General features: G+C 44.7%; 1 long non-coding RNA gene across 3 annotated transcripts in view; it reads right to left on the minus strand.

Moving 5' to 3' along the window:
- Nucleotides 1-3,538: 3,538 nt before the first annotated feature.
- LOC135054994 (uncharacterized) overlaps nucleotides 3,539-24,842 on the minus strand; it is a 38,821-nt gene continuing 17,517 nt past the window's right edge. For all 3 annotated transcript variants that reach the window (XR_010243611.1, XR_010243612.1, XR_010243613.1), the window contains one exon: nucleotides 3,539-12,131. This is a non-coding gene — a long non-coding RNA (uncharacterized LOC135054994). The remainder of the gene's footprint in view (nucleotides 12,132-24,842) is intronic.

A 24,842-nucleotide genomic window follows, 5' to 3' on the forward strand; every position in this document is an offset into this window, starting at 1 on the left:
GTAACAATACTTTATAATCCTCGGGTGTTAGGGGGGCAGAATACACCCAGGGCACCTCCTCCTCCTACTTTCCCAGCTGAATATGCTGGGCTTCCTGGTGTAAGATGCTGTCCTCAACTAGTATGTTTGCGGTTGAGAAGGGTTGCAGTACTACCCCCTCCGCTGCAATCTCTTCTGGGACGCAGTCCTCATAGAACTCCTGGTGACTGGTTCCTAGGTCTCCATCTTCCACCTCAGCAAAAGGGAAGGTGTACTGCATCTTCTCCTGGGGTGCCTGTAGGGTGTGCACCCCATTCAGTTGGCTGTTAGCATTCCCCAGCCTAGTACACTGGGTGACAGCTGGTAACAGCTGCAGGCAGAAGCTTTCAGCCTCTTCTGTCTCTGGCATTGGAATCTCTGCAATAACAGGCACATTCTCTGTGCTCTAGTCTGCTATGGAGCTATATTCTGGTGAAGCACTCACCCTGGCCCCTGGCTCTGCTTCATCCATTGCATGTCTCTAGGTACATCATTCTGTCCTGCAGGGCCACAGTGTCCAGCTCCACCATACTCCCAGACACCGCATAGGGGGAATAAATATCCTCTCCCATACTTTTATCTGCCACAACCCCAGTATCTGATGTTAGGGCTCCTTCTGAGTCACAGGGCACTGGTTTCATACTGCAGGGACACTCCACAGCTAGCTCTTCATTTTCCAATTCACTAACACCCCTTTCACATCGCACTAAAAACCCGGTATCGACACGGCATATTGCCGTGTCGAAACGGGTCAGTGTGCGATGTGAAAGGTCCAATTCTGAATTAGCGGGTCGCCTGACCCGGAAATTCAACCCGGTAAAAAAGAAGGGTTCTTACTGGGTTGATTACCGGGTCAGGTGCAGTGTGAATGGGAGCCGTTCCGATGCGACACGGCTCCCATTCACAGCATAGGCAGAGGCGGCGCAGGAGATGAGCTCATCTCCCGGCGCCGCCTCCACCCCCGCCCCTGCTGCTGCTGCGCCCTCCGCTGCTATGGCAACCGACCCGGTATATTGCCGGGTCGGAAAGCCAGCAACGGAGCGCAAATGCCGGATCCCACCCGGTAAGTACACGTTTCTCTTACCGCGTAGGATCCGGCATTTGCGATCTGAAAGCAGCATAAATGGGAACAGTTCTGCTATTTCTCTTTGTGTCAGTAGGGGGGGTCTAGTTCTGCAGCTTACTTAGTGTGCATAAGCTGTAGCAGATGGCGCTCCTCAGATTGCACTCTGCGACACCTGTCCAGCCACTCTGGGGAATTCAACTGTCCCTGTGCTGCTGTGTAATATCCTGGAACTGCAAGCACAAAGTTTCTGTGGCACTACAGGTGCCAGTATGACTGTAATAAAAGTAAAAGGGTTGTTGGAGCTGTATAGAACTGAGCCAGCAGCCTACAGCTTGCAGCACAGAAGGGGTTAACAGCCCAGCTCACAGCACAACAGATAAGCCTGCAAAAAAGCAAATGCAAGACTCACCAAGTTGCAGCTCAGGGCGGGAAATCCCAGATGAGCTCAGGGCGGGAAAACCCAGATAGAATGTCTCCCCGGGAATAAAAGGTTTTAAAAGGCTGTCATGCAGCAGCAGCATGGTCTTTGCAGCCTGGTGTCTTTTGCAGCCCAGAACCTGGTGTGTTAGCTAGCAGAAGCACGTGTGTTAGCTAGGAGAGAAGCGTGGTGTGTGAGCTGGAAAGATGTAGCCCCAGTGAGGGCTCCCACATGTTTAGGTGGGGAGATATGCCAAACCCAGCCAGACACAGCATGGCACCTGACAGAGGGAGAGATCGCAGTGTGAGAGCAGCAGTACTCAGAATCCAGTGAAAGGGTGATGCCAGGAGAAGAATGTGCCACAGGTGTGAGTCTCACGAGAGGATGCATCTGGGGAGTGGCCGGAAGCCACGCGGTATGATTAGAAGCCCCCCATGGATAAGAGTCCTCGCTATGACAGAGAGAGAGAGACGGTAACCTGGTATGTGTAGCACTACTGGTCACAGAATGCCCTGGTACGTAATGCTGTTCGCCATGTTCATGCCGCTGCAATTAAGTGATGCGCTGGAGGAGGTGCCTTGATATGTGATCTAATGTAACCGTTATGCTTTGTGCTGGAGGAGTGTTAAGAAGTTATCCCTGCTATATCCCTGCTTTATGTTAAATAAACTTTATGCTGTTTTATGAGATGGCCTGGCGCCCAATTCTTTATGCGCTGCACCGACACCTGTAGTCCACTCCCACAATGCAACAGTAATTAAACACCTGATTATTCAGGGGACCCTCTGGTATCTGTGCCTGAACCCATGACTAGCCGGGGCAGAGTAAGTGTGATGCACTATACACAGTGACTGCAGATTTTGCATACCTAGTACCAGTGGGGTTTTAAAGCTGTGACCTCCTCCGCATCCTCAAAGCATTGCAGGAGACACTGCAGCTGCTCCCACATACTTCTCAGTTCTCCTGGACACAGGACCCATGTCCTATACACAGTTAATGCATGTAGTGGGTTATCCTGTTGCTCAAACACCCATTGGATAAGGGTGTGATGTGAGTGGCCTTCAGTAGGGGTGCTGCATCGTAGCTTCCATTCTGCACTTAGGTCCTCTAGACTCATTTGTGCTAACTGATCTCCCGATTCTGCAATCTGCATTTTCTCTACCTCCCCACCTTGAACCCCTGCAATGGACCCCTTGGTCGTCCACCCAGGTGGCACCATAATTTCCTCTTCCCTCTGGGTTCTCGTTGCAGGCTCCTTTTCAGGAACCACTTCACCCGATGCTGGGCCTCAGCAATCCGATATCTCTGCATTATTTGGTGCGTTGAGTTACTTACTTCCGTAACAAATGCCTTCCACTCCAACGTATCCAGCAGATTGTCTGTATCAGCATCACTTTTATACTGCATAAATTCCTCTGTCAGGTAGGCAACTTTCTCCTCTGTGGTAGCTCCCGTCCACAAGCTAGTCCACAGGCACGCTGCCTCCCAGTGCTACCAGAAGGGCTGCATCTTTGTGGATGGACTCCTCAGGTCCCATTCCTCAGCCAGCCGATTCCATGATGATTCCTCATCTATGAGCTCCCCTGCTCTGGGAGACTTTGGGCACTTCTTGCCTCTCCTCAGGCGCTTCTTTCCCTCTTCAAGCAGGCTGCACTAGTAGGGCTCGTTCAGCGTCAACTGCTGGACCCTCTCACTTCAGCTTCCGATTCTGGGCTACAGCACACTCTACTGCTCCCTCGCTTGCAGGGAATGTTCCCCTGGACAAGCTGACACTTAAGCGGAATTTTGCCCTCGCTTAATGCGAACACACATGATCCATTTGCTTCTCCCCGGCATCCCTGCTAGGTTTACAAGAGCTCTTCTCTGTGTGGTTCTATACTACTGGGTTACGTGCTATGGCGCCTTCAGAGCTTAGCCGTTGATAGGGTATGTTAACCTATTCAGGTCTAGTCTATAAACTCTCTGCAGTCATCAGTCAGAATTCTGTTTCCCTTAGCAACCGGTTGGAGATCAGTGAATGAAAAGGTGACACAGGATCATTGTGTAACCTAAGCAGTTCATAGTTGATCTGTCTTAGGGGCCATATAAGGTTTATTTTATAGTAAAAGAACAAAGGATTCATGTGTGCCAATACATTTAGCCAATCAGAATACACCATGTATGTCTTGAAAACTGAAACACATCAATTGTCACACAAGATTATAATTAGCAATTAAAATATATTTATTGCTTTGCGATTATCGGTTTTCCCGGAACATCCTCTCTGGAGGTCAGGACAGGTCAAAATCCTCCTCGATGTTCAGAACTTTTGGCGATATGCTTGACTGGCCTTGGATACATCTGGTGCTGTGACATTGACCAATTCATGCTTTGAATATAATTTTGAGCTTATGAAATATCTGTGAAGCTTTTAAGGAAACATGAACCTATATTTGTGAGCAGGAGTAAATATCTTAGTTAATGCGAAAAAGCTTGAATCAATATATATTTGCTATACTAAGAAAGCCCCTACACCATCATTTCCCCTCTTTTAGATTCCACTTTTTCTCCCTATTTTACCTACACGAGGCATGAACTATTCCCTTTCAGTAAACCAGTCCCCTGGACTTATAGTCCAAACCTTGGGGATTACCCCTAACAACAACCAAAGGATAAGCAACTTCATTCTTCTGGCTGGAGAGTCACTGTCAACTTCTTCGAGTGGGATGCATGTAATCAGGTATCACGACCTTTCACCTTAATTTAAGGTAGACATGGTTAGCAGCACTTGATATAGACCATCATATCTTGGTTCAAAGGTCTTTCTCACATGTCTCTTTAAATAGACCCAATCTCCTGGATTTAGCTTATGCGTAGCTGATCCTTCTTGGTCTGGAATGGAAGAAAACACTCGGCAATGGAGGTTAGTCAATGTTTTACAGACCTCCTGTACATAACCTGTAAAAATCACCATGATTATGTTGTAATTGTTGTGGATAATAACAACCTGTTCTTAGAGCTGACCCAAACAATATTTCATATGGAGTCAGTTTACTAGGTTTCATGGGTGTGGTCCTAATATTAAACAAGACTATAGGTAGGCATTCTGGCCAAGTTCTTTTGGTTTCTGTCATTTTCTGTAGTTTTAGCTCAAGGTCAAAGTTCAGATGTCCCCCCTCCCACTCGCCTGGGGGCGGTAAGGCACATGGAAGGCCTGCTGTACCCCCAAATCTTTCATTATATGCTGCATGACTTCTCCTGTGAAATGTGTACCTCTATCTGATTTTATAACCTCAGGTATCCCAAATCTACATACTACTTCTGCTATCAGTTTCTTTGCTGTGGCTTTGCTTACTGGCCAGGCTTTGGCCCAGCGACTAAACATGTCCGTTGCTACTAGTACATATTCATATGGACCGCTTCGTGGCCACTGTATATAGTCAATTTGTAGTCTTTCAAATGGGTAAGAGGATTTGGGTATAGTTCCTAGAGGTGTCTTGGTTCTTTGTCCTGGATTGCTGATTCCACAGATCCAGCATCCTGCTACAAAGTTTGTTGCAGCTTTATTGAAGCCAGGAGCCATGGCTTCCTTTGAATGATGTACTTGTCCATGAGCTACTTGTAACATAGGTGGAAATAGAGCTGCTGGTAGACAGTACTTTAATTCTCTTGACTTCCAAAGTCCATGTTCATCTTCTTCTGCCCCCAATCATCTCCATTTCTCCTTTTCTCCTTGTGATGTTTGTTGTTGAATTTTGATCAACTCCTCTCACTGGGCATTTGCTTCACATCTTGAGCTACTAAGACTTGCTCAAGTTCTTTTGATTGTAAGGCAATTCTCTTGGCTTCTGCATCTGCAAATGCATTTCCTTTAGCTTCCATGGTTTGGCTCTTAGTATGTGCTTGTACCTTGATTATGCCAATCCTTTTAGGTAGTTCCAATGCTCTGAAGAGTTCCATAATCAAACTGGCATGTTTGATAGGTTTTCCATTTGCACCTTTGAAGTCCCTACTTTTCCAAATAACAGCGTAATCCTGGGACTAGATGTTAGCTGTCATGTTTTCAGCATGTATGCAGGCTCTGGTCATTGCTATGAGTTCTGCTTCTTGTGCTGTCATTCTTGGTAGCAATGGTCCAGAGTCTATGACTTAAGTTTCAGTTGTTACTGCATATCCTGTCCTTGGGGATCCATTATCATAATATCTTGATCCATCGACGAACAGGTTCATGTCTGGATTGTCCAGTGGTGTATCTTGGACATTAGGAAGAGGTAAAGTCTCTAATTCCATGAGGGCTAGGCAATCACTTCATATTTGGTAAGTCTGGCTGCAGAAAGATGCTTGCTTTTTTCTTGACTTAGTATTTCTGTTACAGCGTGCGGTACTTGTATACACAGTGGATGATCAAGCACAATGATGTCTGTCACCTTTTCCTTCATTATTGCTGCTGCTGCCACTGCTCGGACACAGGATGGTGCTCCTCTGATAATCGGATCCAGCTGGGCTGAATAGTATGCCACTGGTCTTTGTTTTGGTCCGTATTTCTGGGTGAGCACCCCTAAAGAATGCCCTCTGTTTTCATGGCAGAATAGGTTAAAAGGCTTTTTGTAATCAGGCAATCCCAATGCTGGGGCTGTTATTATGGCTTGCTTTAGGTTTTTTTTACTGCTTCTTCAATGGTGTCCCTGTTTTCTGCTGACGCCTCCTTTTTTGTTAATTCATATAGAGATTGCATCAGTAATGAAGCTGAGGGTATCCATTCTCTGCAATAACCAATAAGGCCCAGAAAAGCTCTGATTTCATTTAATGTTCTTGGGGTTTTTGCTTGAGTTATTGCTTTTGTTCTTTCATCAGTAAGATGCCTTGTTCCTTGAGATATGCAGTGTCCTAAGAAGACAACTTTTTTCTGTACTAGCTGAAGCTTGTCTTTTGACACTCTGCAATCTTCTTCTGCCAAAAAGATGAGCAGTGATGCTGTTTTCCTTTTTTTCACTTCTCTTCTGTCTGTGCAGCAATAAGCAGATCATCGACATATTGAACTAACTGGATGTCTGTAAAGTGTGGTCTCCATTTCTGCAGGATTAATGCCATTGCCTCTGAGAAATCTGATGGACTGGTGGCTCCCCCTTGGGGTAATCGTGTCCAACAATATTGTTTACCTTCGTGAGTGAATATTAGAAACTTCTGGCTTTCCCATTCATCAGTAGATAATCTGTTTTTCCCTCCTTTTGAATCTTGAGATTCAACACCTTTATTGATTAATGTTGGAAAAGGGTTGCTGCGTTGAGGGTAATACATCTTCTGATGGTTACTTGTCGCACTTTGGCAGTGCTACTTCATACATGGTCAGTCTTGCCACTGACAGGTGTTTGGTTCTTGCTTGTTGAAGCTTCTCTGTACCTGCATGTGGACCCTGGATGATAAGTTCATGATTCAGCACTATACCTGTGCTCTTGTCCTCTTCTAGGACTTCTGATTCATCACTGTGTCTGTGCTCTTATACTCTTCTAGGACTGTTGCTGCTATCACTGCTCTGATGCCGGTAGGTGCTCTTTGATTACCGCTGTCAAGCTTGCTTGAGTTGTAGGCCACTGGTCTTACCTCAGTCCATGATTTTGCATAAGGACTTCTATGTATGGCCTCCTTCTTTAATAGTCAGGTAGTTCTAGGGCTTGAGATGAGGCAACTGCTGTTTCCAACTGTTCAATAGCCTAATTCATCTGTTGCTGTATGTAGGATGCGGACCCTCCTCCCTTTCAGTGTTGTCATACAATGCTTGCATGTAGACTGGTGCTAGAGGTATCCGTGTTCTGTAGTGTCCTACTAGGCCCAGGAATGATCATCTGATTTGCTTGACACTAGTTGGCATCTTAGCTTGCAGTCTGAATCTTTTCCTTCTCACTTTTGTTAGATGTCGGGTACCTTGGGTGTCCTAGGAAGATTAACTCTTGCTTGACTAGCTGCAATTTCTCCTTCTGAGGCTCTGCAGTCTTGTTCTTCCAGAAACTTCACTAAGGACACTGCCCCTTCTTGGTACTTCTTTTAGTGGTGGTGGCAATCAACAGTTCATTCACATCCTGTATTTAGCTGTGTGTTTTGTGGATAAATCACTTGGTGATATAGCCCCTCCACAAAGCTATCCTGGTCCAGTAGTATTGCTTCCTTTCTTCTACAACTGGTACTGCGGGAATGAGCCAATACTGAACTTCTGTTTTAACTTGCTTCTAAATGGCTTTTTGTTCTTTCCTTTGATAAGTTGCTGGAAAGTTAAACTTCTGCTGGTGTGTACTGTATTCTCCTTGGATAAGCTTTAGTACATTGTGCTTCAGCAAAGTCACTGGACATGTACTCCGAGGTCAAGAACTGGGCTGGTATTGGTGACTGCATTTCTCTCATCTCATGTCCCTTTAAGAATTTCTGATATCACCAGTTCTTGTGGTATCTCCCTCTGCTGTCTTCTGCGTGTGCCGGCTCCAGCATTCATTAGGCACAAACGTATTTCTCCAGTGGGCAAGGTGACTGTAATCATACCTTCTGCTGTTTCCTCTGGAGACATTATGTTCACTGGGGAGTACCCGAAGAAGCCCGTACCTCATATTGGCAGAAGAAGCATCATTCATTTGTCTTCTGGAACTTTTTCTGTCTTGTTCCTTATTATTTGCTTTAAACCCCGGAGCTTCTGTTGCTTTAAATCATGGCATTATCTCTGTAATCTTGCCAGGTAGTACTGACCACTTGTCAGATGTCTTTCTTTGTCCTTCTTAAAGCAGACTTCCTTTAGTCTCCAAACTTTCATGCAACCTTCATATTGTTTCTCAACTTTTCTTTTTCCAAGTCCACCCAGGCTGGTGTTTAACATAATGATGTTTATGCTGGGAGTTGTTGTTCCTCTTTGTCTTACTTTTCCTGTGAGAGATAGTCTTGTATAGCAGCTTGTATTTCAGGTTACATCTTTGCTTTCTTGCAGGGGTAGGGCTTAACCTCCCAATCCAGTCGTTGCAATGGCTTGATCTGTAAGTAAACGTAGAGGAATCTGGTTGTGCATAAAAACAGCTCTTGAAACCCTTGGGTCTCCTGTGGGTAAAGTCACTTTTATCGAACTGCCAGTGGTGACTGAGTACACTGTTGCCGGACACAGGAGTTGCACACCTTCATATTCTATCATCTTGTGTGTCGTATAGTGACTTTATCATAGTAAGTTCTGATGGACTCAGTCTTTTCCTGTTTCAAATCTGGGGCTGCTGGTGCCCTGAGTGTCTGTGCATGACACCATCTCTTAAGTCTTGTCATGTACATCTTTCCACTTTCAAACGTTGTTCTATTTTTCTCTGTCGGAACGTCCGTTATGGCTGGGCAATCATCTACTGCATCTGCTTTTAACATGGTGCTTACTGTTTGGGCAGTTGCTGGTCCTAGTATAGCCTCACACAACTGGTGGTAGTCGACCCATGCCGGTGTCCATATGGTTTGAATTCTTTCCATATAGGCATAAACTGCTATTGGGTTTTTTCTAGGATCTAGGGACTCTGCAACTATATTTGCGAGGCCATTGCCATACCATGGTTTGTGGTGTTGGCTCTGTACGATGTATGGTTCGTTCGTCCTGGCTGCATTATCTGGGTTGCGTATTCTCTGTACTTGTGCTGGATACAGAGAAATAGGCAATGATGACCGTCTTTCAGTATTTCTAGTCGCATAGATATCTTGGCATGGTGGTGCATGGTGTGAAATCCAGTTTCCACAATTTGGGCAATGTTCATATCCTTCTGGAACGCAAAACTGACATACCGGACACAATCTTTCTGGAAAATATGTCAGTTTATTCTGTACATTATGCACCTGGGCATGAAAAACTGTAGAGGCTGTGTCTTGACCCCTTGCTTCTCCTCTTCACCTGATTTGCACCCTTTCGCCTATAGTTCCTGATTGTGGACAATTGTTTACTGGACTCATAGCTTGATTCCAGGTGTCCACCACTCGTTTAAACATGAGGGGAACTTTAGCTGCCCAGTTTCTTTGGTTGGTCTTGTTGGGGTTTCTTGTGATAAAGTATCAGGACACTGGGGCATACTCTGTACACATAGCTCAGGTAAATCATTCGGATTTTCAACCACAGATCATTCTAAGATAGGGCTGATTATTCGTCACTCTTTTCCTGGCTCATCTTTTTTTCAATTTTACTGTTAGTGAGCTTGCAGATGATTTCATTCTGTTCATACTATGGGTACCTTGGTGTGCATGCATGTCTGGGTATAGGGGTGGGGTATAGTGTGCAGGTGCTGTTGCTGCAATTACAGGCAGTGAGTTTAACGCTGGTTGTGGTGCTGTTGAGTACTCTGGTACAATGGGGAAATCATTTTCCTCATCTCTTCTTCTATTCTCTGCTCCTAATTATTTTGCTACAGTGATCCAGATGGATGCTTGATCTCTACTATTATGCTTAATTATCCAACTCTTGTTACAGGAGGCAAATTTTTCCCATTTCTCTAAGTCTAGTGTCCCTTCTGATGGAAAACCTGCTCTTTTGAAAATTTTACTTATTCCTTTCAGAGATTTCCTGTTACTAACAATATCCACGGGTTTGTCGGGCCCTGACATCTTTACAGACCGCGCTCCCATGCCTGGGTGAACGTGCGCGGAACCCCTCCTGATGTGGTATTTTAGTAACTCCTTATGAGGGACTTAAAATCTCCTTTTAAAGCTTTTCTTACCCTCCCTGTTACTAACAATATCCACGGGTTTGAACCCATCCTGATGTGGTATTTTAGTAACTCCTTATGAGGGACTTAAAATCTCCTTTTAAAGCTTTTCTTACCCTCCCTGTTACTAACAATATCCACGGGTTTGAACCCATCCTGATGTGGTATTTTAGCAACCCCTTATGAGGGACTTAAAATCTCCTTGTGAGACGCTGACTCTGAAGAATCTCTTCTATCCTTGTACCTAAAAAGCTCCTTAAATCCGTCTGTGGACAAATGACTGGGGTTGTAGTGTTGCCCCTTCCTCCCTGCTTTTGTGGAAAATCTGTTAGTACTGCTCCCCAAGTGAGACCTGCATAATAGATTATTTCTTCTGGATCACTGAGATGCGTCCCTAATATTATTGTTAAGTTACTCCAAGGGTCTATCCCTCTGCCTATATAGACTCCTGCTTGTACCTTGTGTTCTTGGTAAACTCCCCACTATTCTTGGAATACGTTCACCTTGTGTCTCTTTCAGACAGTAGCTGTTCTTTATTACTGACCCAATCCTACCCCTTTAACTGTCTTGCATAGGGACATACAATATATACAGTACAATGTGTGCAGCAGAATCTAGTTACACTGGTTTCATTATTCAGCAGACAACCCGACTCCCCCCCACCTTTTCAAAAGCATATTGACAGAGTACATATAACAGTGCAAGGATACAAAAACAAGGATGACAAATGCTATATCTGTTATCTGTGTGCACGGCAGCTGTTTGAGGCTGCACGGGCACATGGGTCTTAGACCTGGGATTATGTGGTTCCTGGGCCAATAGGTTATGATGTTAGACCAATCATTCTCAATGTAATGTTCCAACAATTCCCTTTTTAAAATGACAACCTTTTGTACAATAAAATTCATCATCATTTTCCACATAACCAAATGAGACTTCAGTGCTTGTAATTGCCACCAATCTCGGTGCTACGGACCCTTTGTATTTTCTTAACACAACAACACAGGTACAAGATTTGCATATACCTCTTTGGTTATTTATCAATTCAAACTGGTTATCAGCATTAGAACATATCTTGGCCATGCGCCACCTTTATAAAACGGCTCTATTTTCTTAATAAACATGTATTAGTACTTTCACAATTTAAAAGTTTTCTGCATATTTGATTAATTCCCCCTGTGCACTTGTGACAAATTATCTGAAATTATTTACCCACAATTCAACAATATAACATAAATGTATGGTACCTTTAAAGAATTTCTTCTGACTGACACTGGGTTCTTTAAGATATTCTCTGACCTTCCCGACTGGACTTCCCCAGATTTCAAGAAACGCTGAGTTCAAGTGAGCAGGTAGAAATCTACACAATAAATCTCACTTACCGGTTTTTTTTATCAGCGGTTCCTGAAAGATCAGAGGATTTGTTGCCAGTGGGGGAGATGCTGGAAGATCTCCGGACGAGGTCCCAAAATGATAGGGTATGTTAACCTATTCAGGTCTAGTCTATAAACTCTCTGCAGTCATCAGTCAGAATTCTGTTTCCCTTAGCAACCGGTTGGAGATCAGTGAATGAAAAGGTGACACAGGATCATTGTGTAACCTAAGCAGTTCATAGTTGATCTGTCTTAGGGGCCATATAAGGTTTATTTTATAGTAATAGAACAAAGGATTCATGTGTGCCAATACATTTAGCCAATCAGAATACACCATGTATGTCTTGAAAACTGAAACACATCAATTGTCACACAAGATTATAATTAGCAATTAAAATATATTTATTGCTTTGCGATTATCGGTTTTCCCGGAACATCCTCTCTGGAGGTCAGGACAGGTCAAAATCCTCCTCGATGTTCAGAACTTTTGGCGATATGCTTGACTGGCCTTGGATACATCTGGTGCTGTGACATTGACCAATTCATGCTTTGAATATAATTTTGAGCTTATGAAATATCTGTGAAGCTTTTAAGGAAACATGAACCTATATTTGTGAGCAGGAGTAAATATCTTAGTTAATGCGAAAAAGCTTGAATCAATATATATTTGCTATACTAAGAAAGCCCCTACACCATCACCGTATATACCAATACAGACTCCTGGCTCTGCCCAGATGTTGGGACTGTGTGATGCCACCAATTGTGAGGACCCCGGGTTCATGTGTGCGTAATTCTCACCTATTACTCATCTCTCCCTTGAGAAAGGCAGCATTTACAGCTCTGCGCAGCGCCCTAGGGGTCATTACCGAGTTCTGAGATCACACAGTAAGCACGCAATCACAAGGTACAAAATGCACCTTTATTTTCATACCCACTAATTATACATGAAAAAAATGTAACCTCACTTTATACATTAGAGTTAAGATTATATAAGAGAAAGAACCAAACAAAAGCAAAAAACTCCTGCCCCTACACAGTCACTAGCCACCTCAGGGAGTACTTGCATTTTGCGACTCCTGTAGGACGCTGGAAGGGGCAATGACGTCTGTCTTGCTGATCATGGCCGCTTTTGGCCTGCTGGTCCTCTACTCACCAAAGGTAGGGCTTGCTGACTAGTCACCCGGCTCCAGCCGGCACACAAGCCACACACCTGGGAGAACTCCTGATGGAGCAAACGCTTAGCTGCGTATACTTGACCGTCTCCGCGGAGCCAGGTCTCCAGACAAACGGGCTGACAGTATCTTTCAACTCCTGGCAACAGCCTAGTTCCAAAACTCCTCACAAGGCAGGAGCTTCACTCAATTCACTCCCAAAACCTTGGCACGTCACCTTATAAAACCTCTGCTGCTTGTCTGAGATAAGGGACACCCTCTATCTCTTGGATTGGTGGGTTTTTAAATCCTAATATTTAAAAGTATCCAGGGACACCAGTGGACCTCTGTGGGGATGTTGCCTGGTCATCTGCTGAAAGGCCTTCCAGAACAATAGGCACTAATTATGGAGATAAGAAGGTTGGTTGCCCTGAGGCCATAACCTGAGTCAATTTTAACCCCTTTTAGTAATTTGTGATGTCAGAGGCCCTTCAGCTGACTGCTGTTTCCTGTGAAGGGTGGCCTGTGACAGAGAGGGGTCAGCCCTGCAATTCCTGTTTATAACTTACATGATAGGTATCTGGCTGAGCCCACACTGGACAACAAAATAATACACCCCTGCAATAAACAGTACATTGATGTGACAGACACATATCAGGCTCAGGGATATATTCCATGATAGGTATAACATATATACATGGGACTATTTCCCACCACAGGCACATATCTGGTACCTAACAAAATCACCTTCTTGGATTATGCAGTATAACATCATATTCTTGTCCAACCTAAAGTCCTGTTTTGTCCACTGCATACAGTAGTATGGGGTATACAGCTTAGATGGGAATACCAGCCGGGTTTTATAAAGGATAACATACCGTTATCTCTGGCATTCTGCCGTTCACTACTGAAGTGCAGGACCAGGCTGGCCGGATCAAGGATGATTTAACCATTCGTGATGTGCCAACTAAGCTGGATGAATTAATTTCCATCCGCAATAAACTTGATCAACGTTACAGAGAGTGTTGCTTAGAGAAATCCAAGGTTGAGTGATTTAACACGCGTTCTCAACCTAGACCTCGTCAATATCCTTCTTGGTCTCAGTCTCCTGTGACGACAGAAGAGCCTATGCAGATCGGACGCTCTCGTCTTACGGAAGAAGAACGAATTCGTCATTAACAGGGTAACCTCTGCATGTACTGCGGGTCCTCTGACCATTTTGTTAAATTCTGAAAACTGCGGCCGGAAAACTCTCGCTCCTAGCTTATTCAAGAGAGGCTAAGCTAGGAGTTACCTTGGAATCACGTTCCAGGAAGGAGCCAACTTTGCCTATTTGGAAGTTCTGGGTTCTACAGTTAAAATTTCAGCTCTCCTAGATTCCGGTGCAGCCGAGAACTTAATCCCTCAGCCTTTGTCATACGATCTAAAGTTCAAACCGTGCCCCTGGAAGTAGTAGTTTCTAGAGATGAGCGCCGGAAATTTTTCGGGTTTTGTGTTTTGGTTTTGGGTTCGGTTCCGCGGCCGTGTTTTGGGTTCGACCGCGTTTTGGCAAAACCTCACCGAATTTTTTTTGTCGGATTCTGGTGTGTTTTGGATTCGGGTGTTTTTTTCAAAAAACACTAAAAAACAGCTTAAATCATAGAATTTGGGGGTCATTTTGATCCCAAAGTATTATTAACCTCAAAAACCATAATTTACACTCATTTTCAGTCTATTCTGAATACCTCACACCTCACAATATTATTTTTAGTCCTAAAATTTGCACCTAGGTCGCTGGATGACTAAGCTAAGCGACCCTAGTGGCCGACACAAACACCGGGCCCATCTAGAAGTGTCACTGCAGTGTCACGCAGGATGTCCCTTCCAAAAAACCCTCCCCAAACAGCACATGACGCAAAGAAAAAAAGAGGCGCAATGAGGTAGCTGTGTGAGTAAGATAAGTGACCCTAGTGGCCGACACAAACACCGGGCCCATCTAGGAGTGTCACTGCAGTGTCACGCAGGATGTCCCTTCCAAAAAACCCTCCCCAAACAGCACATGACGCAAAGAAAAAAAGAGGCGCAATGAGGTAGCTGTGTGAGTAAGATAAGCGACCCTAGTGGCCGACACAAACACCGGGCCCATCTAGGAGTGTCACTGCAGTGTCACGCAGGATGTCCCTTCCAAAAAACCCTCCCCAAACAGCACATGACGCAAAGAAAAAAAGAGGCGCAATGAGGTAGCTGTGTGAGTAAGATAAGCGACCCTAGTGGCCGACACAAACACCGGGCCCATCTAGGAGTGTCACTGCAGTGTCACGCAGGATGTCCCTTCCAAAAAACCCTCCCCAAACAGCACATGACGCAAAGAAAAAAAGAGGCGCAATGAGGTAGCTGTGTGAGTAAGATAAGCGACCCTAGTGGCCGACACAAACACCGGGCCCATCAAGGAGTGTCACTGCAGTGTCACGCAGGATGTCCCTTCCAAAAAACCCTCCCCAAACAGCACATGACGCAAAGAAAAAAAAGAGGCGCAATGAGGTAGCTGTGTGAGTAAGATAAGCGACCCTAGTGGCCGACACAAACACCGGGCCCATCTAGGAGTGGCACTGCAGTGTCACGCAGGATGTCCCTTCCAAAAAACCCTCCCCAAACAGCACATGACGCAAAGAAAAATTAAAGAAAAAAGAGGTGCAAGATGGAATTGTCCTTGGGCCCTCCCACCCACCCTTATGTTGTATAAACAGGACATGCACACTTTAACCAACCCATCATTTCAGTGACAGGGTCTGCCACACGACTGTGACTGAAATGACGGGTTGGTTTGGACCCCCACCAAAAAAGAAGCAATTAATCTCTCCTTGCACAAACTGGCTCTACAGAGGCAAGATGTCCACCTCATCATCATCCTCCGATATATCACCGTGTACATCCCCCTCTTCACAGATTATCAATTCGTCCCCACTGGAATCCACCATCTCAGCTCCCTGTGTACTTTGTGGAGGCAATTGCTGCTGGTCAATGTCTCCACGGAGGAATTGATTATAATTCATTTTAATGAACATCATCTTCTCCACATTTTCTGGATGTAACCTCGTACGCCGATTGCTGACAAGGTGAGCGGCGGCACTAAACACTCTTTCGGAGTACACACTTGTGGGAGGGCAACTTAGGTAGAATAAAGCCAGTTTGTGCAAGGGCCTCCAAATTGCCTCTTTTTCCTGCCAGTATAAGTACGGACTGTGTGACGTGCCTACTTGGATGCAGTCACTCATATAATCCTCCACCATTCTTTCAATGGTGAGAGAATCATATGCAGTGACAGTAGACGACATGTCCGTAATCGTTGTCAGGTCCTTCAGTCCGGACCAGATGTCAGCATCAGCAGTCGCTCCAGACTGCCCTGCATCACCGCCAGCGGGTGGGCTCGGAATTCTGAGCCTTTTCCTCGCACCCCCAGTTGCGGGAGAATGTGAAGGAGGAGATGTTGACAGGTCGCGTTCCGCTTGACTTGACAATTTTCTCACCAGCAGGTCTTTCAACCCCAGCAGACTTGTGTCTGCCGGAAAGAGAGATCCAAGGTAGGCTTTAAATCTAGGATCGAGCACGGTGGCCAAAATGTAGTGCTCTGATTTCAACAGATTGACCACCCGTGAATCCTTGTTAAGCGAATTAAGGGCTCCATCCACAAGTCCCACATGCCTAGCGGAATCGCTCCGTGTTAGCTTCAATGTCTCCAGCTTCTTCTGCAAAAGCCTGATGAGGGGAATGACCTGACTCAGGCTGGCAGTGTCTGAACTGACTTCACGTGTGGCAAGTTCAAAGGGCATCAGAACCTTGCACAACGTTGAAATCATTCTCCACTGCGCTTGAGACAGGTGCATTCCGCCTCCTATATCGTGCTAAATTGTATAGGCTTGAATGGCCTTTTGCTGCTCCTCCAACCTCTGAAGCATATAGAGGGTTGAATTCCACCTCGTTACCACTTCTTGCTTCAGATGATGGCAGGGCAGGTTCAGTAGTTTTTGGTGGTGCTCCAGTCTTCTGTACGTGGTGCCTGTACGCCGAAAGTGTCCCGCAATTCTTCTGGCCACCGACAGCATCTCTTGCACGCCCCTGTCGTTTTTTTAAAAATTCTGCACCACCAAATTCAAGGTATGTGCAAAACATGGGACGTGCTGGAATTTGCCCAGATTTAATGCACACACAATATTGCTGGCGTTGTCCGATGCCACAAATCCACAGGAGAGTCCAATTGGGGTAAGCCATTCCGCGATGATCTTCCTCAGTTGCCGTAAGAGGTTTTCAGCTGTGTGCGTATTCTGGAAAGCGGTGATACAAAGCGTAGCCTGCCTAGGAAAGAGTTGGCGTTTGCGAGATGCTGCTACTGGTGCCGCCGCTGCTGTTCTTGCGGCGGGAGTCCATACATCTACCCAGTGGGCTGTCACAGTCATATAGTCCTGACCCTGCCCTGCTCCACTTGTCCACATGTCCGTGGTTAAGTGGACATTGGGTACAGCTGCATTTTTTAGGACACTGGTGAGTCTTTTTCTGAGGTCTGTGTACATTTTCGGTATCGCCTGCCTAGAGAAGTGGAACCTAGATGGTATTTGGTAACGGGGGCACACTACCTCAAGAAATTGTGTAGTTCCCTGTGAACTAACGGCGGATACCGGACGCACGTCTAACACCAACATAGTTGTCAAGGCCTCAGTTATCCGCTTTGCAGCAGGATGACTGCTGTGATATTTCATCTTCCTCGCAAAGGACTGTTGGACAGTCAATTGCTTACTGGAAGTAGTACAAGTGGTCTTCCGACTTCCCCTCTGGGATGACCATCGACTCCCAGCAGCAACAACAGCAGCGCCAGCAGCAGTAGGCGTTACACGCAAGGATGCATCGGAGGAATCCCAGGCAGGAGAGGAATCGTCAGAATTGCCAGTGACATGGCCTGCAGGACTATTGGCATTCCTGGGGAAGGAGGAAATAGACACTGAGGGAGTTGGTGGGGTGGTTTGCGTGAGCTTGGTTACAAGAGGAAGGGATTTACTGGTCAGTGGACTGCTTCCGCTGTCACCCAAAGTTTTTGAACTTGTCACTGACTTATTATGAATGCGCTGCAGGCGACGTATAAGGGAGGATGTTCCGAGGTGGTTAACGTCCTTACCCCTACTTATTACAGCTTGACAAAGGCAACACACGGCTTGACACCTGTTGTCCGCTTTTCTGTTGAAATACCTCCACACTGAAGAGCTGATTTTTTTGGTATTTTCACCAGGCATGTCAACGGCCATATTCCTCCCACGGACAACAGGTGTCTCCCCGGGTGCCTGACTTAAACAAACCACCTCACCATCAGAATCCTCCTGGTCAATTTCCTCCCCAGCGCCAGCAACACCCATATCCTCCTCATCCTGGTGTACTTCAACACTGACATCTTCAATCTGACTATCAGGAACTGGACTGCGGGTGCTCCTTCCAGCACTTGCAGGGGGCGTGCAAATGGTGGAAGGCGCATGCTCTTCACGTCCAGTGTTGGGAAGGTCAGGCATCGCAACCGACACAATTGGACTCTCCTTGTGGATTTGGGATTTCGAAGAACGCACAGTTCTTTGCGGTGCTTTTGCCAGCTTGAGTCTTTTCAGTTTTCTAGCGAGAGGCTGAGTGCTTCCATCCTCATGTGAAGCTGAACCACTAGCCATGAACATAGGCCAGGGCCTCAGCCGTTCCTTGCCACTCCGTGTGGTAAATGGCATATTGGCAAGTTTACGCTTCTCCTCCGACAATTTTATTTTAGGTTTTGGAGTCCTTTTTTTACTGATATTTGGTGTTTTGGATTTGACATGCTCTGTACTATGACATTGGGCATCGGCCTTGGCAGACGACGTTGCTGGCATTTCATCGTCTCGGCCATGACTAGTGGCAGCAGCTTCAGCACGAGGTGGAAGTGGATCTTGATCTTTCCCTAATTTTGGAACCTCAACATTTTTGTTCTCCATATTTTAATAGGCACAACTAAAAGGCACCTCAGGTAAACAATGGAGATGGATGGATACTAGTATACTTATGGATGGACTGCCGAGTGCCGACACAGAGGTAGCTACAGCCGTGGACTACCGTACTGTGTCTGCTGCTAATATAGACTGGATGATAATGAGATGAAATCAATATATATATATGTATGTATATATAATATCACTAGTACTGCAGCCGGACAGGTAGATAATATATTTATTAGGTAATGATGACTGATGACGGACCTGCTGGACACTGTCAGCTCAGCAGCACCGCAGACTGCTACAGTAAGCTACTATACTATAGTAGTATGTACAAAGAAGAAAGAAAAAAAAAAAACACGGGTAGGTGGTATACAATTATGGATGGACTGCCGAGTGCCGACACAGAGGTAGCTACAGCCGTGGACTAACGTACTGTGTCTGCTGCTAATATAGACTGGATGATTGATAATGAGATGAAATCAATATATATATGTATGTATATATAATATCACTAGTACTGCAGCCGGACAGGTAGATAATATATTTATTAGGTAATGATGACTGATGACGGACCTGCTGGACACTGTCAGCTCAGCAGCACCGCAGACTGCTACAGTAAGCTACTATACTCTATAGCAGTATGTACAAAGAAGAAAAAAAAAAAACCCACGGGTAGGTGGTATACAATTATGGATGGACTGCCGAGTGCCGACACAGAGGTAGCTACAGCCGTGGACTAACGTACTGTGTCTGCTGCTAATATAGACTGGATGATTGATAATGAGATGAAATCAATATATATATGTATGTATATATAATATCACTAGTACTGCAGCCGGACAGGTAGATACTATATTTATTAGGTAATGATGACTGATGACGGACCTGCTGGACACTGTCAGCTCAGCAGCACCGCAGACTGCTACAGTAAGCTACTATACTCTATAGTAGTATGTACAAAGAAGAAAGAAAAAAAAAAAACACGGGTAGGTGGTATACAATTATGGATGGACTGCCGAGTGCCGACACAGAGGTAGCTACAGCCGTGGACTAACGTACTGTGTCTGCTGCTAATATAGACTGGATGATTGATAATGAGATGAAATCAATATATATATGTATATATAATATCACTAGTACTGCAGCCGGACAGGTAGATAATATATTTATTAGGTAATGATGACTGATGACGGACCTGCTGGACACTGTCAGCTCAGCAGCACCGCAGACTGCTACAGTAAGCTACTATACTCTATAGTAGTATGTACAAAGAAGAAAGAAAAAAAAAAACCACGGGTAGGTGGTATACAATTATGGATGGACTGCCGAGTGCCGACACAGAGGTAGCTACAGCCGTGGACTAACGTACTGTGTCTGCTGCTAATATAGACTGGATGATTGATAATGAGATGAAATCAATATATATATGTATGTATATATAATATCACTAGTACTGCAGCCGGACAGGTAGATAATATATTTATTAGGTAATGATGACTGATGACGGACCTGCTGGACACTGTCAGCTCAGCAGCACCGCAGACTGCTACAGTAAGCTACTATACTCTATAGTAGTATGTACAAAGAAGAAAGAAAAAAAAAAAAACACGGGTAGGTGGTATACAATTATGGATGGACTGCCGAGTGCCGACACAGAGGTAGCTACAGCCGTGGACTAACGTACTGTGTCTGCTGCTAATATAGAGTCTAGACTGGATGATAAATTATTGATAATGAGATGAAATCAATATAATATCACTAGTACTGCAGCCGGACAGGTACTATATATATTTATTATGTAATGACTGATGACGGACCTGCTGGACACTGTCAGGTCAGCACAGCACCGCAGACTGCTACAGTAAGCTACTATAGTAGTATGTATAAAGAAGAATGAAAAAAAAAAAAAACCACGGGTAGGTGGTATACAATAATATATATATATATATATATATATATATATTATATACAATTATATATATATATATATATATATATATAAGTAACAGTTCCATCCCATACAGCGGCACTCGGAGTCTGATTCAAAGGTGCAATAAAGTGCCTTTAATCGGTCATAATAACAATTTGCAGTCCAACGTTTCGGGGTGTAACCCACCCCTTTGTCAAGGTTTGCTCACCTTGACAAAGGGGTGGGTTACACCCCGAAACGTTGGACTGCAAATTGTTATTATGACCGATTAAAGGCACTTTATTGCACCTTTGAATCAGACTCCGAGTGCCGCTGTATGGGATGGAACTGTTACTTGTAATGTATTTCCAGAGGGCACCGGAGCACATTAAGACAATTAGGTGAGTGCCGATCCGCCTGCAGTATCTATATATATATATATATATATTAAACTGGTGATGATTGATTATTAAACTGGTGGTCACTTCAGGTCACGTTGCAACTTGCAACTAGTACTCCGAGGCCTAAGCAGACAATCACAAAATATATTATTATACTGGTGGTCAGTGTGGTCACAACAATGGCAGTGTGGCACTGACTCTGGCAGCAAAAGTGTGCACTGTACGTTATATGTACTCCTGAGTCCTGCTCTCAGACTCTAACTGCTCCCCACTGTCAGTGTCTCCCCCACAAGTCAGATAATACACTTACAGTCACACTATCTAATCTATAAATATCACTTCAGCAAGTAGTATAGTAGTATACAGTATAGTAGTACTCCTCCTAATAATGCTCCCCAAAATACTGCGTCTCTCTCTTCTCTAAACGGAGAGGACGCCAGCCACGTCCTCTCCCTATGACTCTCAATGCACGTGTGAAAATGGCGGCGACGCGCGGCTCCTTATATAGAATCCGAGTCTCGCGATAGAATCCGAGCCTCGCGAGAATCCGACAGCGTGATGATGACGTTCGGGCGCGCTCGGGTTAGCCGAGCAAGGCGGGAAGATCCGAGCCTGCTCGGACCCGTGTAAAAAACCTGAAGTTCGGGCGGGTTCGGATTCAGAGGAACCGAACCCGCTCATCTCTAGTAGTTTCTGTTACAGCAGTGGATGGAATTCGAATTCCAGAAGGCATAATTACTCATCAAAACGTATGTCTCAAGATGAAAATTGGTGTGCTCCATTCTGAATATATTTCCTTCCTTGTGATTCCCAAAGCCTCTCATGATGTGATACTTGAATTACCTTGGCTGCAGAAACATAATCCACAGTTCAGCTGGCGAACCATGGAAATTCTTTCGTGGGGTGAATCTTGTACCAAGGATTGTTTAGCTTAAGTTAAACCCCTCCGGTCAGTCAGTCTTCCCGAGTTACCTTCAGTCTATCTATCTTTAGTGGATGTCTTCAGTAAACAAGCAGCTGACTCCTTGCCCCCTCATCGCAAATGATACTGCCCAATCAATTTGGTGCCGGGCAAAACACGTACTAGGGGTCGAATTTGTCTGCTGTCCATTCCGGAGACTCAAGCTATGTCTGATTACATACAAGAGAATTTATCCAAAGGGTTTATTAGACTATCTTCTTCACCTGCAGGAGCAGGATTCTTTTTTGTTAAGAAGAAAGATGGTGGCTTGCAACCATGCATAGATTAACGCTGGCTTAATGAGATCACTGTGAAGAACAGATACCCACTGCCGTTAATCCCAGAATTATTTGACCAGGTAAAGAGAGCTACCATTTTTACGAAATTAGATCTTTGTGGAGCTTACAATTTAATTTGTATCCGTGCAGGGGATGAATGGAAGACAGCCTATAATACCTGGGATGGGCATTACGAATACCTTGTAATACCTTTTGGTCTTTGTAATGCTCCTGCAGTTTTCCAGAGCCATGTAAATGAACTTTTTTGAGATCTTCTTTACAAGTATTTAGTAGTGTACTTGGATGATATCTTAATATTCTCCAAGGATCTGTAGTCTCACTGTCTCCAAGTTAATGAGGTATTGACCCATCTGAGGAAAAATCGACTGTATTGTAAGTTGGATAAGTGTACTTCTGAAGTATCTTCTATACTGTTCCTTGGTTATATCATTTCCAGATCAGAGCTACGTATGGATCCTTTAAGGTACAAGCTATCCGAGACTGATCCACTCCTACGACTCTCAAGGGGATTCAGCGATTCCTTGGCTTTGGAAAATCATAAAAAATTACTCTACGTTGGTCGCTCCCATTACAGTCCTGACACGCAAAGGAGCAAATCCTACAAACTGGTCATTTGAAGCAACCAAAGCCTTATCCGATTTGAATCAAGCTTTTGTGTCAGCTCCCATTTTTCGACAGCCAGATTTGAACCGTCCCTTTCTAGTGGAGGTAGACGCATATACGAAAGCAGTGGGAGCTGTATTGTCACAAGTCTTTGAAGATAAAAAAGTCCATCCATGCGGACTGCTTACTTGGGCTCACTCTTCGTCTTTTATGGGTCATCCTGAGGTCCAAAAGACTCTTACATTTATTTAACAGTCTTACTGGTGGCCACGTCTTAAAGCTTATGTCCAAGAGTTTAAAGCAGCATGCCCTAAATGTGCCCACCATAAGAATCCAAAGGGTCCTCCTTCAGGTTTGTTACAACCATTATCCATACCCAAACGACCTTGGACTCATATTTCAATGGATTTCATAACCAACTTACCTCCATCAAAAGGGCAGAATACCATTTGGGTAGTAGAGGATCGATTTTCAAAAATGGCGCATTTTATTCCATTAACAGGATTACCATCAGCTCCTTTACTAGCCAGATTATTCATTTCTGAGATCTTTAAGTTGCATGGCCTTCCTCAAGAGATCGTTTCTGATCGTGGAACACAGTTTGTAGCCAAGTTTTGGGGATTTCTTTGTTCTTCATTAAACATTAAATTGAATTTTTCTTCCACATATCATCCCCAGACAGATGGACAAACTGAAAGAGTAAACCAAGATCTTGAAACTTATCTCCGGTTATACATATCTCCTTCACAGGATGATTGGATAGACTACCTTCTGTTGGCAGAATTTGCTCATAATAATCTTTTTCATTCATCTTCAGAATCTACATCATTTTACACTAACTTTGGTTATCATCCTCGTGTGCCAGAGTTCCATTCTTTGCCAACTCAGGAGGTCCCAACGGCAGATTAAGTGCTTCAACATTTCTCTAAAATCTGGAGTTGTGTGCACAAATCATTGATTAAATCTTCTGCTCGTTATAAATCTTTCGCAGATAGAAAACGTAAGGCTGTTCCTAATTACAAGGTAGGAGACCAAGATTGGATTTCTACTCACAATCTTAAATTCAAAGTTCCTTCTAAAAAGTTTGCTCCCAAGTTTATTGGCCCATTTCCCATAGAAAAGGTACTGAATCCTGTAGCATACAAACTCAAGTTGCCACCTTCTTTTAAAATTCCTAACACTTTTCATACATCTCTGCTGAAGCCTTTGATCCTCAATTAGTTTCGTGCTGCCCTGTTGGGACTGTGTGATGCCACCGCTTGCCACCAATTGTGAGGACCCCGGGTTCATGTGTGCGTAATTCTCACCTATTACTCATCTCTCCCTTGAGAAAGGCAGCATTTACAGCTCTGCGCAGCGCCCTAGGGGTCATTACCGAGTTCTGAGATCACACAGTAAGCACGCAATCACAAGGTACAAAATGCACCTTTATTTTCATACCCACTAATTATACATGAAAAAAATGTAACCTCACTTTATACATTAGAGTTAAGATTATATAAGAGAAAGAACCAAACAAAAGCAAAAAACTCCTGCCCCTACACAGTCACTAGCCACCTCAGGGAGTACTTGCATTTTGCGACTCCTGTAGGACGCTGGAAGGGGCAATGACGTCTGTCTTGCTGATCATGGCCGCTTTTGGCCTGCTGGTCCTCTACTCACCAAAGGTAGGGCTTGCTGACTAGTCACCCGGCTCCAGCCGGCACACAAGCCACACACCTGGGAGAACTCCTGATGGAGCAAACGCTTAGCTGCGTATACTTGACCGTCTCCGCGGAGCCAGGTCTCCAGACAAACGGGCTGACAGTATCTTTCAACTCCTGGCAACAGCCTAGTTCCAAAACTCCTCACAAGGCAGGAGCTTCACTCAATTCACTCCCAAAACCTTGGCACATCACCTTATAAAACCTCTGCTGCTTGTCTGAGATAGGGGACACCCTCTATCTCTTGGATTGGTGGGTTTTTAAATCCTAATATTTAAAAGTAT

This window comes from Pseudophryne corroboree, chromosome 3, assembly GCF_028390025.1.
Source record: "Pseudophryne corroboree isolate aPseCor3 chromosome 3, aPseCor3.hap2, whole genome shotgun sequence".
In the NCBI taxonomy this organism is placed as follows: Eukaryota; Metazoa; Chordata; class Amphibia; order Anura; family Myobatrachidae; genus Pseudophryne; species Pseudophryne corroboree.